Below are 13,273 nucleotides of genomic sequence, written 5' to 3'. Positions count from 1 at the left end.
ACTTATATAGGCTGAGTATTTCATGAAATGACCAAATATATTGCAGACTGTCATTATATTTGAGATATGGTTCAAGCAGAGAACATTTATGCAGTTCATGTTTCCACGTAAAAGCAAGTTGAGGACGTGTTTGCTAAACCCTTATCTATATTTGGATTCTCAAAATGTTGCAACAAGTTGAGCATGATAAATATATATGCTCCAGCTTGAGGGGGAGTGTTGAGAAAAATAGCTAAGTGTGTTGGGCGGTTATTAGAATTCTAGGAAGTTGCTTAGTGAACTAGTTAATATTTTTTATTTTTCTTAATGGACTTATTTGTAATCTGTATATCACCCCTCTAATCTCTATTTAAGATAAATTAAGGCAAACCCAATAGATAATTCTCTTTTCTTTCTAACACATTTAACAATTAAGACATAAATGCAGTCAGAACAAATTGATAATTGCATGAAAGAATTAAACCAACACAAACCTGAAGAACACCTACAAGTGGTGACGAATATGGATGGAGACAGTAGACATGGCCATCGAGAGTGGTCTCAAACTGGGTTTGACACAATGACGGCACACATAGTTCACAGGAGCCTGCACAAGCAGGAACATGTAATATGTATACTACTTGCTCCTCGAACAGCAAATCATTAGAGACAATCACACAGCCAAACCTTCTTCCTACTTTAGTGCCCTGAAATAATTTGTGAATCTAGAACATATGTATTTCAAATTGAGATTTACAGAATATGATCAAATTTAACTCTATATCATATACATGGACATGGTGATGTCTCCGAAACATGGCAAGAAATACCATTCTTGGGTTTTTAAGGGTGAGGTTTCCTCAGGTAGAAATTATTTTTTTGGGGAAAATTTTGGGTGTCAGCCTAAGGGCTAGCACAATTCACTACTTATCAACAGATCATAATCATTAAGCCGTATATACCCACATTGCATGATATGATAGTTTCTCATATGAGATATCCACTAATTTGGCATTCAAAGTTAACACAAAGTTGTTCATACAATTAAAAAAAAGTGTACAAGATGTAACACAGGATCCATAAGTCAGCATGATCCAAACAACTTCACAAAAAAGTGACAACATTATTTTGAACTTTATATAAATTCATTAAGCCTAAATATTAAGCATTAAGTTTGTAATGAAAAAACTTCTACAGAAAGTTAAAAAAAAAATTATGTTACAAAATTAGGGCTTTCATTATAAGAGACTATCACTATGTCTATCCTCCAAACCAAAGAATTGTAATTTTAAGACTGTTAAATGGTTTCAAGACTCCAAGGAATAAGCATATAGAATACAAACTTATTTATTTTGATACCCACTTAAGCATTGAGAGCAATTGAAGTGGTCAATTTCAATGATTTAAAATGAAAATGTGCAAGTTGCAGGTAGCATAAGCTTGTTATTACATTATGTTTATGCAATTCATGTTTTATCTTTTTCTGAATTCTTCATATTTTTTAAATTTAATATGTTTAGCATAAAAAATTAAGATTGTGATTTTTTTTAAATTAAAATACATTGAATATCTAATTTTGCACCTTTGAGCCATACGAAGATATTGGCTTGGATGTTTTGATCTTCATTTTCTTTCATTAAATTTTATACTTTACACTTTAAAGACATAATAAATTACCTTCATTTTCATAGATAGGCATGTCACACAAGTGTAGGGTTTAAGTACAGTTTTCAAAAAACTTGGGTGTGGGTTAGGTGAGAGTAGTCACACACGGGTATGGGGCATTTAAAAAAAAAAAGGGTGCAAGGACATGGCCGTACACACACCCAGAATATTATGCATACATACATACATACATATGTATGTATGTATGTATGTATGTATGTATGTATGTATAACAATAACAAGGTGCCCCCAATATAACTCTTACTTATGGGGAAATTAAAAAAGATTCAAGTCCATGCAGATTTGCATTGTGCATGAATATTTCAAGATAAATTAACATGCTAAATAAATTTAAGTTCCCAAGAAATTAATTAGACAACAAGCTAATTAAACTGCTCTCTCTCTCTCTCTCACTTACTCAACCTACAAAGGGTGCAAATTCCATTAAAAGATGTTTATCTTTTCAGAAATGTGATTAATTGGATGACTTGAAGTCTTGAATTCATGCAGGTCTCTCTCTTCCTATGTAAAGTATATGAGTATTAAGAGACATTAAGGGGATGTTTGATGGCCTGGAAATATGGAATTGAAAATATATTTTTGGAAATATATTTCCTGGAAAAAGGAATGGGAAAAATATTTCTGATTCCCATTTTGATGTGTGTGTGATGACTGAGAAACTCCAGCAATTAGATGTAATGGCACAAACAACATATAAAATACCACTTCACTATTTTTGTCAACTGACAAAGATCTTTGTATATAAAAAGGCAAACTCTTCATCCACTTGAACATTTTTATGGTACAGTAATATGAGGAGATATTTGAACGTTACTCGTTTGTGATTCTCCTTTTCTTCAAAGAAGCTTTTGCTTAGTAAAATTAAATATCTACCCAGAATAACCATCGTACATATACATAGATATGTACATAAAGGGGGGGCAGAGAGAGTGAGAGAGAGTTCCAAGTACATTTCTACCTTCCATTGACACTTAACAGTTTTTCTATTCCCTATGGATTAATTATGCACACGAATATTCCAAAATAGCTATAAAATCATAAATGGAGAAGAACCAAAATCATGCAAAAGTGATCATTTCTATGTCATTTGATGTCTACCTCCATTTAAAAGCCTATACCAATTGTGCTAATTTCATCATCACTGGAAACTACAAATGGTAAGCAACTGAAAACAGACAACATTCATCATATTTCAAGAGTAAAATGTGAGAGAAGCAGGAAAGAAATAAGACGTGCATGTGCTTTCATTTCTATTTTGCCTTCTGTCATCTTCATGGGTCCACATCTAATCATGGTCCTTTCAGAGTGAGAGACCGATCCCTCTGTGTTTCAGTCTCAAACAACCAATTCTTGGAAATGCTTCTATCAAATTGAACAGCAAAACCAAGAATCAACTAAATTGATGTATCAACATATATCCATAACAAAACAGAATAAAAAAGAAAGCTTATAGAGAAAATAAATATACTGGAACACTCCAATGGAGAACCGGCCACATAACCATGTACATATGCAAGGACTCCTTCAACACCATCTCCTTGCAACTTTTGCATGCTTCAAACACCACTTCCTGCATGATTTCATTTTCTAAACATCCATCAAAAACATGAAAGAATTTCCCTCCGTCAAATATCACCCAATATGGAACTTTTCCCATCGATATGGAACTTTGCTTCCAGCAATAAGGTTCCACCAAGATAGGTGGAACTTTAGGTGGATTGCTTGCCTCTTTTCTTTCTCTCATCCGTAGCAACGCAGAGCAGAGGAAGGTCAACCACTCGGCCAGCCGGGACATATTCAGTTATTCTTGAAGGAACGGGTTTGGTTAGACAGGTTGAGAAGACATTGGCTTCCTCAAGGTTGACTTCTAATTGTCACTACTAGTAGGAGGAATGTGTCTATTGGTGAATAACAAACAATTTTGAGACCTCATCAGATCCTAGATTTGATGACCAATAAAAATGCAAGCTTGAGGTTTCTTAATCCTTATCATTGTATCTCCTTAAAATCGACAGAATGAGTGAATGGAGAAGGGAGGAAACTTACAGTCTTGCTCTACCACCCGAGGCAAGTGGAAAATCAGGTCCAGCGGGAGAATGATGGATAAGAGTTGTTGCTCGCAATATCGAAGGATGAACTGCAGCAACCCATGCACGCAGTCTGCATCCTCCTCTATCATCAGCACCATCAAGGATCCAGCCTCGCTACGATCAAGAGAGAAAGAGAAAGTGCTTTCCTTCCTTGGAACTCGGCGGGAAAAAGAAAACTGCGTAACAGTTTATTGAAGCAAGGATAGAAATATTTTTTTCCCCTCCCCCACCTGACATACAATCATACATACAATCATTCCCTTCCAACAAAAGGCAAAGACACATACCAAGAGGGAGAAGAGGAGCGGGGTGGAGGCGTGCTCATGTGCCACTCCGCATTTAATGTGGGGGTGAAGTGTGGCTGCGGGCACTCATTCCTCTCAGTCTCTACGCTGGCGGATGGGATGGCGTTGGGAAGAGGCCGGCTGTCTTGGTGCTAACATGCTGCGAGAAGTTCAGAGAGGTGACAGAAGAAACAGGAGAGAAGAGCTCATCTGCCAGTCTCCACAATAAAATTCTATTAGTGGTACCATCCACAAAAAATGTCAGTAGAAGATACATGGAGACAAGCACCGGAAAAGAACAGAGAGGAGATAAGGCAAGGCCCTAAGATTCTGAAGATTCATGGAAAACATATAAGATGCAAAATGAAGGAAATATAGAAAATGATCTTAGATCCATTAAGGCTGAACATAAGATTTTTCATTTTATAGAGCCTCATAAGTATCTACTGCCTCCTTTTGCTGCATCAGATATGCCCGTCAGTTTTATGTCAAGCCCCAACCCTTACATTTCTCCTCAACCATTCCAGGTAGTTCAAAATTCTCTAGCAGTGTTCAAAACTATCCAAGAACGATTGTGGCTAAGCTGCCTGTATTTCAATGCAAAGATGACAAAAGAACCGAGCAGAAAGTTAGCGAAAGGTAAAATTTGGAAAAAGTCATGTAAATTTCAGAAATTCTGAGTTCCTGCACCAAGTTAGCGGAAACAGTTTAGTAAGAATTTTATAACTTTGGTCCAAAAATTCTGAAATTTTTAGAGTGTCAAGTTCAACACAACTTTGACCCAAAAACCATACAAAAGTCGGTCCCTAACCTCTGCAAAATCAGTGGTGGAACTAGCAGTTTTCTAAAGTTTGAGGAAAATAAGAGTCCAATAAGTGGGAACTCCAGATCGAACACAGGGAACAAACGGATATTAAGATAGACCAAAAAATGCACATTTACTACCTCAAATAGAAAAAAGTCAAAGACTCAAAAGGTTCTTCAAAAGTGATGCTACTAGTTTAATTACAGAAGTTGAAAAATAAACAATTCCTAAAGTGTGGTTGCTTGAAAGGGCAGCCCTGTGTCAATTTAGTTCTTTGACTTGTGCTCCAACTCCTCCACTGAATGCATCGAACCTTACATTTCTCCAAAAGTGCCAGCGGCTGCAATGACCAACTTGAAAACAAAAGAGAACAAAGAAAAACAAGGGCATAAACCTAAAGCTTAGACCCACTCACGAGGAAGAACTCTAAGCTCAACTAATAAACACTTTAAAACGATACACATGAAACAGAAAATAACCAAAATCCTTACTTGAAATCTATGTTCTCTAAATTAACTGGACCTAAATATAAACAAATTTGAAAGACCGTGAAAGAAGCCTACACGACTCTGACTTAAGCTGTCATATCACACCCAAAATCCTAACTCAATTCAGGTAAAAGATAGACCAATTGAAACTTGTTTGGTTTCTGCAAGCAATCTAATTTCTGCACATATATGTAAATTTCTCTAGCAAAAATTCTCTGTTTTCGACATCAACTTTGCACCAGATTTCCTACAATAAAATAAACTAAACCCAAGGGATAAGTCTTGGGAAGCAAAACAAATCAATCATCAAATGTTAAAGTCACCCAAACATCCACAGTTTTGGAATAGAATTCTGCAGCAATCTCTGCAATTGTAGGAGATTTCCGGTGTAGAGGGTGTGGTATCGAGCTCTCGTGCAATGTACATGCATAACACTTGGCTTCCGACCAATTATGACAAGCTAAGAAACAAAAAACACAAAAAAACAATGACGGGATTTTCCTGTCTTTGCGTGAACTTTTGCAGCCAGCATTAGTTTCTGTTTCAGCCAAAAATTTATGTAAACTCCCTCAAATCAAATTGGATGCCACAACTTTGTTGGGAACTCAAATAAAAACTTGATTTTGAAGTACAAGATCAAACTCTCGTGCAACATGAATCGGCTTTTCCAAAACCACTGTACATCCACAAGACACTGACAATGTAAAAAAAAAAAAAAAAGACAACAATGATAAAAGAGTTAAAAGCTAACGACTCTTTCAAGCCCCTTCCTAAGCAAACCTTAAAAGAGAAATAAACAAAAATACTGCCTAGCCTTCACAAGAAAACAAATTGTGATGGGAACATGGAAAGGGGAAGATGGAAAATTCATTACACTCAGCATGAGTGGAATATGTTTGAGGGGTTTCGTCTATTCTATGAATGGACTAGCGGTTTGGTAATAAAAAGGACAACATTTTTCAAAAACAGAGAGGGGCTGGGAGTTCCTCATATGCCCATGAAGTCAGGAAACATTACAAGAGATGTCAAGTGTTTACTTTTAAATAGTTTATAAATCATCAATTTAAATCATAAGCAGAACGTGATCGTGTTGTGCAAATGATATGCCTTTTATTTATCCTCAATTCCGTACAAGTATCGGGATTCATTTCGCATCAATGTTGTTGAATCTCTAGAAGGGAAGCCTTTAAATTTTCAAATAATGAACACAAAGTAATCATCCTCAACGTTTTAGGAAATCAAAAAGAAGAGCAGATATTGACCCAAGGATCGCACATCCATGAAAGATTGTTTCATTTCAATTCCTTCGAGTTCAGCCTTCATGCCATTTATCTCTTGACAGGCACCTTTTTTGTTTTTCTTGTTTTGCTTCTTTTTTTTTCTGCATCTGGCTTTTTGCCTTTTCATTTTTTTTTACCTTTCATTTTCTTTTTCAGGCCTACCTTCACCTTTGAGGGAATACCTCACCACCCCAAAGGCTACTACGAAGCTCCACCGCTTTGGTGGTTATGTATAGCTTTGTCGCATATCCAACCCGCTTCACCTTGTGGGTTTTCGACGAGACAAAGGTTCATAAGTCGTTATCTTCGCGGCATAGACATAAATCACCTATATGCCTACCCGGTACTCTTGATTATTAACCCAAAGGAACAACTACACAAGCCCCGAGCCCATCTCTCAACTCTTATTTTGCTACCTGCCAATATTTTATAAGGCATTATGGTTTCTCTCTAAGGATATTTTCCTGTTAAACCCTTACAGACACTTGATCACTACAGTCAGTAGCATCTCCTAGTCTTGACTTTCTCAGCTTCATAGGATTTTTCCAGATTTCCTCTTCTAATGATTGTCAACAAAAAAAACTTGAAAGTTTCCTTTTACTTGGGCAGGTAGTAAGAACAAAACAAAGGCATATCATTGCATGATAAGACACTTTTAAAATGTTTTTAGGCACAATTAAAAATTTTCTCTTTCAAAAAAGTACTTGACATCAAATGACATATCACCTGGAAGTTGGAACTCTCTTCTACCAAAAGAGGTGTTTTTGTGAAGCCAGATTGATTTGTTGGGTAGAAGAAGAACTTCATATGCTCTCCTATAGAAGTAGGGAAGATCAAACTATCCAATTCAAAAATCGAACTATCGAATTCAAAAATCAAATACAAATCATCTATTCTACCCTATCCTCACCTATCTAATCACTCATTCCTTGCACCTTATGCTAAATAATCAAGAATTCAAGCAAAAAAAAAAAACGGTTTATAAGAACATAAACACATCCTAAAAATAAAGAAGTGAACCTATATTTACTAAGTTGAACCCTTACCAACTATAAGATATAAAATGTCACTCAAAAAAGAAAATGAAAACAACAAAGCAAACCTTTCCACCAATGTTGTGTGAGGTTAATGACAAAATATCCAAGGGCGTCTTCCCTTCATCCACATACTGAAGATCTTGCATGAAGGAAGAAAAGAGAACTAAGACCACATTCTAAGCACACAAAAGAAAGTTATCAAATGCCAAAAAGAGAAAACATTTCAGATCTTTGTGACAATCTGCCTTGATGAGACAAAGTGGCCTGGGCTCATGAGAAAAGAAGAATGAAGCATGACTAACCAGGAGAAATTAGGTTGCAAAAGAATGGTTGTATTTTGTTTATCACCAGTAAGCATCCAAAAGTTGATTCCAGCCTTCCAAAGCAGATCGATTGTTTCAGGAACACCTTCCTGCAATGACATCCAAAAGAAAACGAAGACAGTCTACTTAAGTCAAACCAGAAGGAAAGCTCTCGCATGAAACAATACCCCCCAGAGAAGGAAAAAGAGAATCACGTGCAGACGGTCTTCTATTGCAGCAACTCCAAGAACCTCAAGATTGTGTTCCAAACGTTGGCAAACTTCAGCACTTCTCCACTAAAGGGAATGATTTGCATGCATTGACAAACTTTACATCTTCATTATACGACTCAAAACATTTCACCAAAGCCAGAGTTCAGTCAGAAAGAATCACTTGAACAGAAACCAGAAAGTAGAGAAAAATCAAGATCTCAAAACTAAACAGCTCACCTCCCTGTCAACTAGAGAAGCATTAGCCTCTTTAAACAACACAGACCATTCTCTATATTCATCTTCTGATAATTCTCGCCATGCCAAGCAAAGGGTTCGCAACACCAAAAGCCGACCACCGAATCCAGAAAAACAACAAAACCCTAAATCTTCACCATTCATGTTCAAATACTAACCTTCGATGAAAACCTTGCAGATCTGCTCACAGAGGAACAATCTGCAGACCATGTGAGAGTTTAATTAAAACTGAGACTACCTTAAATGCATTGCGGATGGTAGAATTTATGTGATCCAGAATGTAGCCTCCAGCTAATGTTCCAAATATCCCACATACAATTGTGATTCCTCCAAAAAGCAAATCTGCATTACTCTGCTACAAAGGTAAAGAAATTATGAAGAACAGATTATAATCAAGAAACATTCGGGACATATTGATTATAATGTTCTATAACAAAATGTTCGATTTTGATGAATGGAAAAAACCAGCAGAGAAGTCCAATTGTCCAACCAAATCCAAGAAACTTCGTAGGCAAAGAGCAAGTAAAATAGGCATAAAGAATAACTACCATCAATCATCTAACAAACCAGGACATAAAATATTCCAAGACCACTGCTTAACTCAACTCTTCAACTAGTTTGACCACAATGCAAACAGGAGCTCACAGATAGGCAAACAAGAAGGATTTTGTTTTATAACGCTTCCTTAAACCCTTTTCTTTTTTGCTGCTTTTTCTTTCTGAGAAACACAAATACTCATTTTTCCAAAAACAGAAAGAAGCTAGACTTCATTTCCTAACAGTCATTCCTTAGATAGCCAACAAGACTAACTCTATAGCTTCCATATTTCCATTAGAAATTTAGAAGCCATTTTTGCACAAAGTTAACAGGCAGGTGATAAATGATAACTGACAGGCAAACGAAGACCTGGTATAAAGCAGAACCCCTTCAATAAAATACTTCACCTCATTAATGAAATTCTTCCTTTATTAGGTCCTCATGAAGACTGTCATGTCTTCACATCAACTGGTGGAGGAGACACTCATAGTAGACAACCACTAAACCCATAAAATAGTGGCCATTTAGCAATACAAATAAACAACACAACCTAGACCATTCTTATGTGCATCTGAGAAAACATAGGCAACTTTTTCCATCTGCTGGTCAACACTTTCAAAGTAATTCAAGTGCATCCAATTACACTAGAAAATTGACCTCCTGAGATGATGTGTTAGTATAGGATACAAGAATAAGTGGGTCAGGTCCTAGAGACAGGAGATCCATAGTTCCCACGTATAAAAGGGAACTAATACTGTTTAGAGGTCTATGTTTTTTGAATGAAAAGGTTCCTCTCTCGCGTTGAGAGAGTTTGGCCCTAATTCCAAGGAGAATTAGGTTAAGTGTGTGTGTGTGATTACCCCTTTTATCGCAGCTCAGTTAGCCGACGGCTAACATCTGGTATCAGAGCCGATGCCAACCAAGGAAGCACTAGCCGCCGTGGACGCGCTGCGCCGGCAGGCAGAGGCAGACCGTCTGGCGATCGCTGGGAGATTGGAAGGAGTCGCAAGGAACAGCGGAGAACTGGGACAAAGGCTCAGCGACTAAATAAGCACTTTTAGTGGTGATTTCATTATTGCTTCATCTCTCTTCCATTTCTCTAACAAAATTTAATGCTAATTATATAGGAGGCATACTTTTTTTTGCATTTGAAAATGCCAAATAATATACTTCCAAAATGCAATGCATGTTTATTCATATATTTGAAAAGAGTACCGCAGTACATAGAACCTCTCTTAGTTGACATACACTTAAGAAACAAATTATGCAAAGTTTCTTGACCATGTTTTTAAGACTATGACAAGGTAAAAGGAAAAGATGATTATCATTATGCAATTAAAGAAATCTTAAAGATACATGAGTGACAAAAGGAAAAAAAAAGTCATTGGAACATGGATCACCATTTCCAATTCTTTGACCAAATGCATCATTTCTAGCTTTGTTTTCTTGAATATTTGCACTAGTCACCAGTTGTAGCAAGATCAGCCACATTTACAACATCATGCTTCTCCATTTTTGAAGGTTCATTTGTTTCCATTAGAGGCTCTTTAATCGGTACCATTGCAACCTCTACTTCTTCTTCCAACAACTACCCAAACTATATAAATTGCATTAGGATATTTGGACAGGAAACTCTAAGGCAGCACTACATAGAAAACTTATAGTTGAAAATTTAGCATAAACCATCCAAAGCAAATTCAAGTGAACTCCCAATTTTATTTTTGTGTGTGCTTCTTTGGCATTGTTTATATATCTTATTCTTGAATGCAAACAAAAAACATTGTCTTTGTGAATGCGAAATTAGCATATCTTACAACCACTAATAACTTTGCAAGGTTTTTCATTATCCAGCTGTAAGACCTCCTTGACTCTATCTATCAACCAACTATAACTTATTAGCTTGGATAGCATGTTATTAGTTCTTTGTTGCATTAAATAATCAATCAAGAAGACCTACTCATAGCTAGATTCTTTTCATTTTTTGTAAGTGCACGTGGAACGATATAATTTTTTTCATTTTTTTTCTTTGAGCTGCCATTTTGAGATGTCGTAATAGGCTAGATTGAAATAAAGATGTTCTCATCAGAAGGTTTACTAAATCTCATCCTGTATCTCAATTTTCATAAATGTCATATTGCTAAGCAGTAGTCAATGCCCACTCTTCAACAATACTTGTCTATCCAATACCCAAAAGACAAAACTAGTGGATAGGCATTCAAGATCTTCAAATATCAAGTAAGCCTAAATGACTACATGTTAACATCTAAAATAATGGAAGAGTCTAAAGGAACATACTTGGATCATTGAATAAGCGGTCAATGATGGCCTCCCTCCTTGGCTTACTTGAGATAGAATTGTCCCCAACTACTAAGGCCAACTTTGACATCACTGTTTTCTGAGTTTGACATTTCTTCGAGTTATAGAAGTCTGAGATGAAATTGTATTGACAAATAGAAAAACATATGCCCCATAAAAACTAACCTTTTGATGAAAGAGACCCATTTGATAGAAAGGTACAATGAAGTCGTCATGCCTCCAATAGAGGATCCATGGCAAAATTTATAACATGATATGTTCATCCCTTTGATATGTTTCAATAACAAAAACAAACCAACAAAAGCGTCAATACAAACGGACACCCACAAAAACTTTTCAGTCATTGTATGCATATAATGAGGTGCCCTAATCGCAGAGAATAGTAAACAAAGAGTTTGTTTGAACTCGTAAAGTAAGTTTAGCAAGTTGAACTTGACTAAACGCATGTCAGACTTGGTTCAACTTGTCAGGATCATTAGCTAGTAAATCAAAAACTGCCTCATTTGCCACACATTTTTAACCAAGTACAAATTCCTTTCCATCCTAGTTCATTAGGCATGAGTCTACTCATATATCCATTATATATATATATATATATATATATATATATATATATATATATATATATATATATATATATATATATATATATATATATATAGAGAGAGAGAGAGAGAGAGAGAGAGAGAGAGAGAGAAAGAGAAAGAGGTTCTGGGTATCCAGAATTCACCAGCTCACTCATGCGGGGCATCTGATTTATTGTGAACCATAGTTAATGTAGAAACAAAATATGCACGAGAGTAGAAGAAAGCACACAGATATAACGTGGAAAACCCTCAACGCGAGGGAAGAAAAACCACGGGTGAGGAGGTCTGGTGCCCACTAGCGTCCAGACACTCTCTCTCTTCAAAACTTCATTAACACTAAGATTAGGGTTTATAGAGATATAAGTAGTCCTAATTAGGACAAACCGGATCGGGTAAGGATCCGGACCCGGACAGCAAAACCCGTCAACACTCCCCCTCAAGTTGGGCATACATATCAAACATGCCCAACTTGGATACATTTCTCTCAAATGGAGTTACACTTAAGGCCTTGGTTAGGATATCAGCAGTTTGGTCTTCCGACTTCATGTATGGTAGCGTCAATTCTTTAGCATCAATTCTTTCTCTGATGAAGTGACGGTCAATCTCCACATGCTTTGTTCGATCATGAAGAACTGAGTTGTTAGCCAAGTTAATTGCAGACTTATTATCACAATACATTCTCATAGGCCCTTCAATCTCTATTCCAATATCTGTCAGCAAGATCTTCAGCCATAACAATTCTGATACCCCAGTAACCACAACCCTATATTCAGCCTCTGCACTTGAGTGGGAACACACATCTTGTCTCTTTCTTCTCCAAACAACTAAATTTCCCCCCAAGTAGACGCAGTACCCTGAAGTAGATCTTCTGGTGTCAACACAGCCTGCCCAGTCTGCATCAGAATACCCTTCAACTTCAATAGATCTTTGTTGCACATATAGAAGTCTCTTCCCGGGATTCTTTTTCAAGTAGCACCGAATTCTATCTACAGCCTTCAAGTGCATATCTGTAGGTGCATGCATGAACTGGCTCATCACATTTACAGCAAATGTGATATCAGGTCTAGTCAGAGTGAGATAAATCAGTTTTCCAACTAGGCGTTGATATCTCCCTTTAGCTTCTTCACCCAACAGTTCTCCATCTTTGCTACCAAGTTTATGCCCAGCATCTATAGGAGTAGAGGCTGGTCTGCACCCCAGTTTCCCTGTCTCCTTCAGTAGATCCAGGGTATACTTCCTTTGACTAAGTACAAGAGTTGTACTTGATCTAGCAATTTCAATACCAAGGAAATACTTCAGCTTACCAAGATCTTTTAGATCAAATTCAGTAGATAGTAAACCCTTTAATCTTGCTATCTCTTCCTTATCATCGCCTGTAACAATCATATCATCAACATAAACCAATAGTAGAGTAA

The sequence above is a fragment of the Nymphaea colorata genome, chromosome 8 (assembly GCF_008831285.2).
Source record: "Nymphaea colorata isolate Beijing-Zhang1983 chromosome 8, ASM883128v2, whole genome shotgun sequence".
In the NCBI taxonomy this organism is placed as follows: Eukaryota; Viridiplantae; Streptophyta; class Magnoliopsida; order Nymphaeales; family Nymphaeaceae; genus Nymphaea; species Nymphaea colorata.
The sequence above is the reverse complement of the archived record's forward strand: the minus strand, read 5'-3'. Positions refer to the sequence as shown.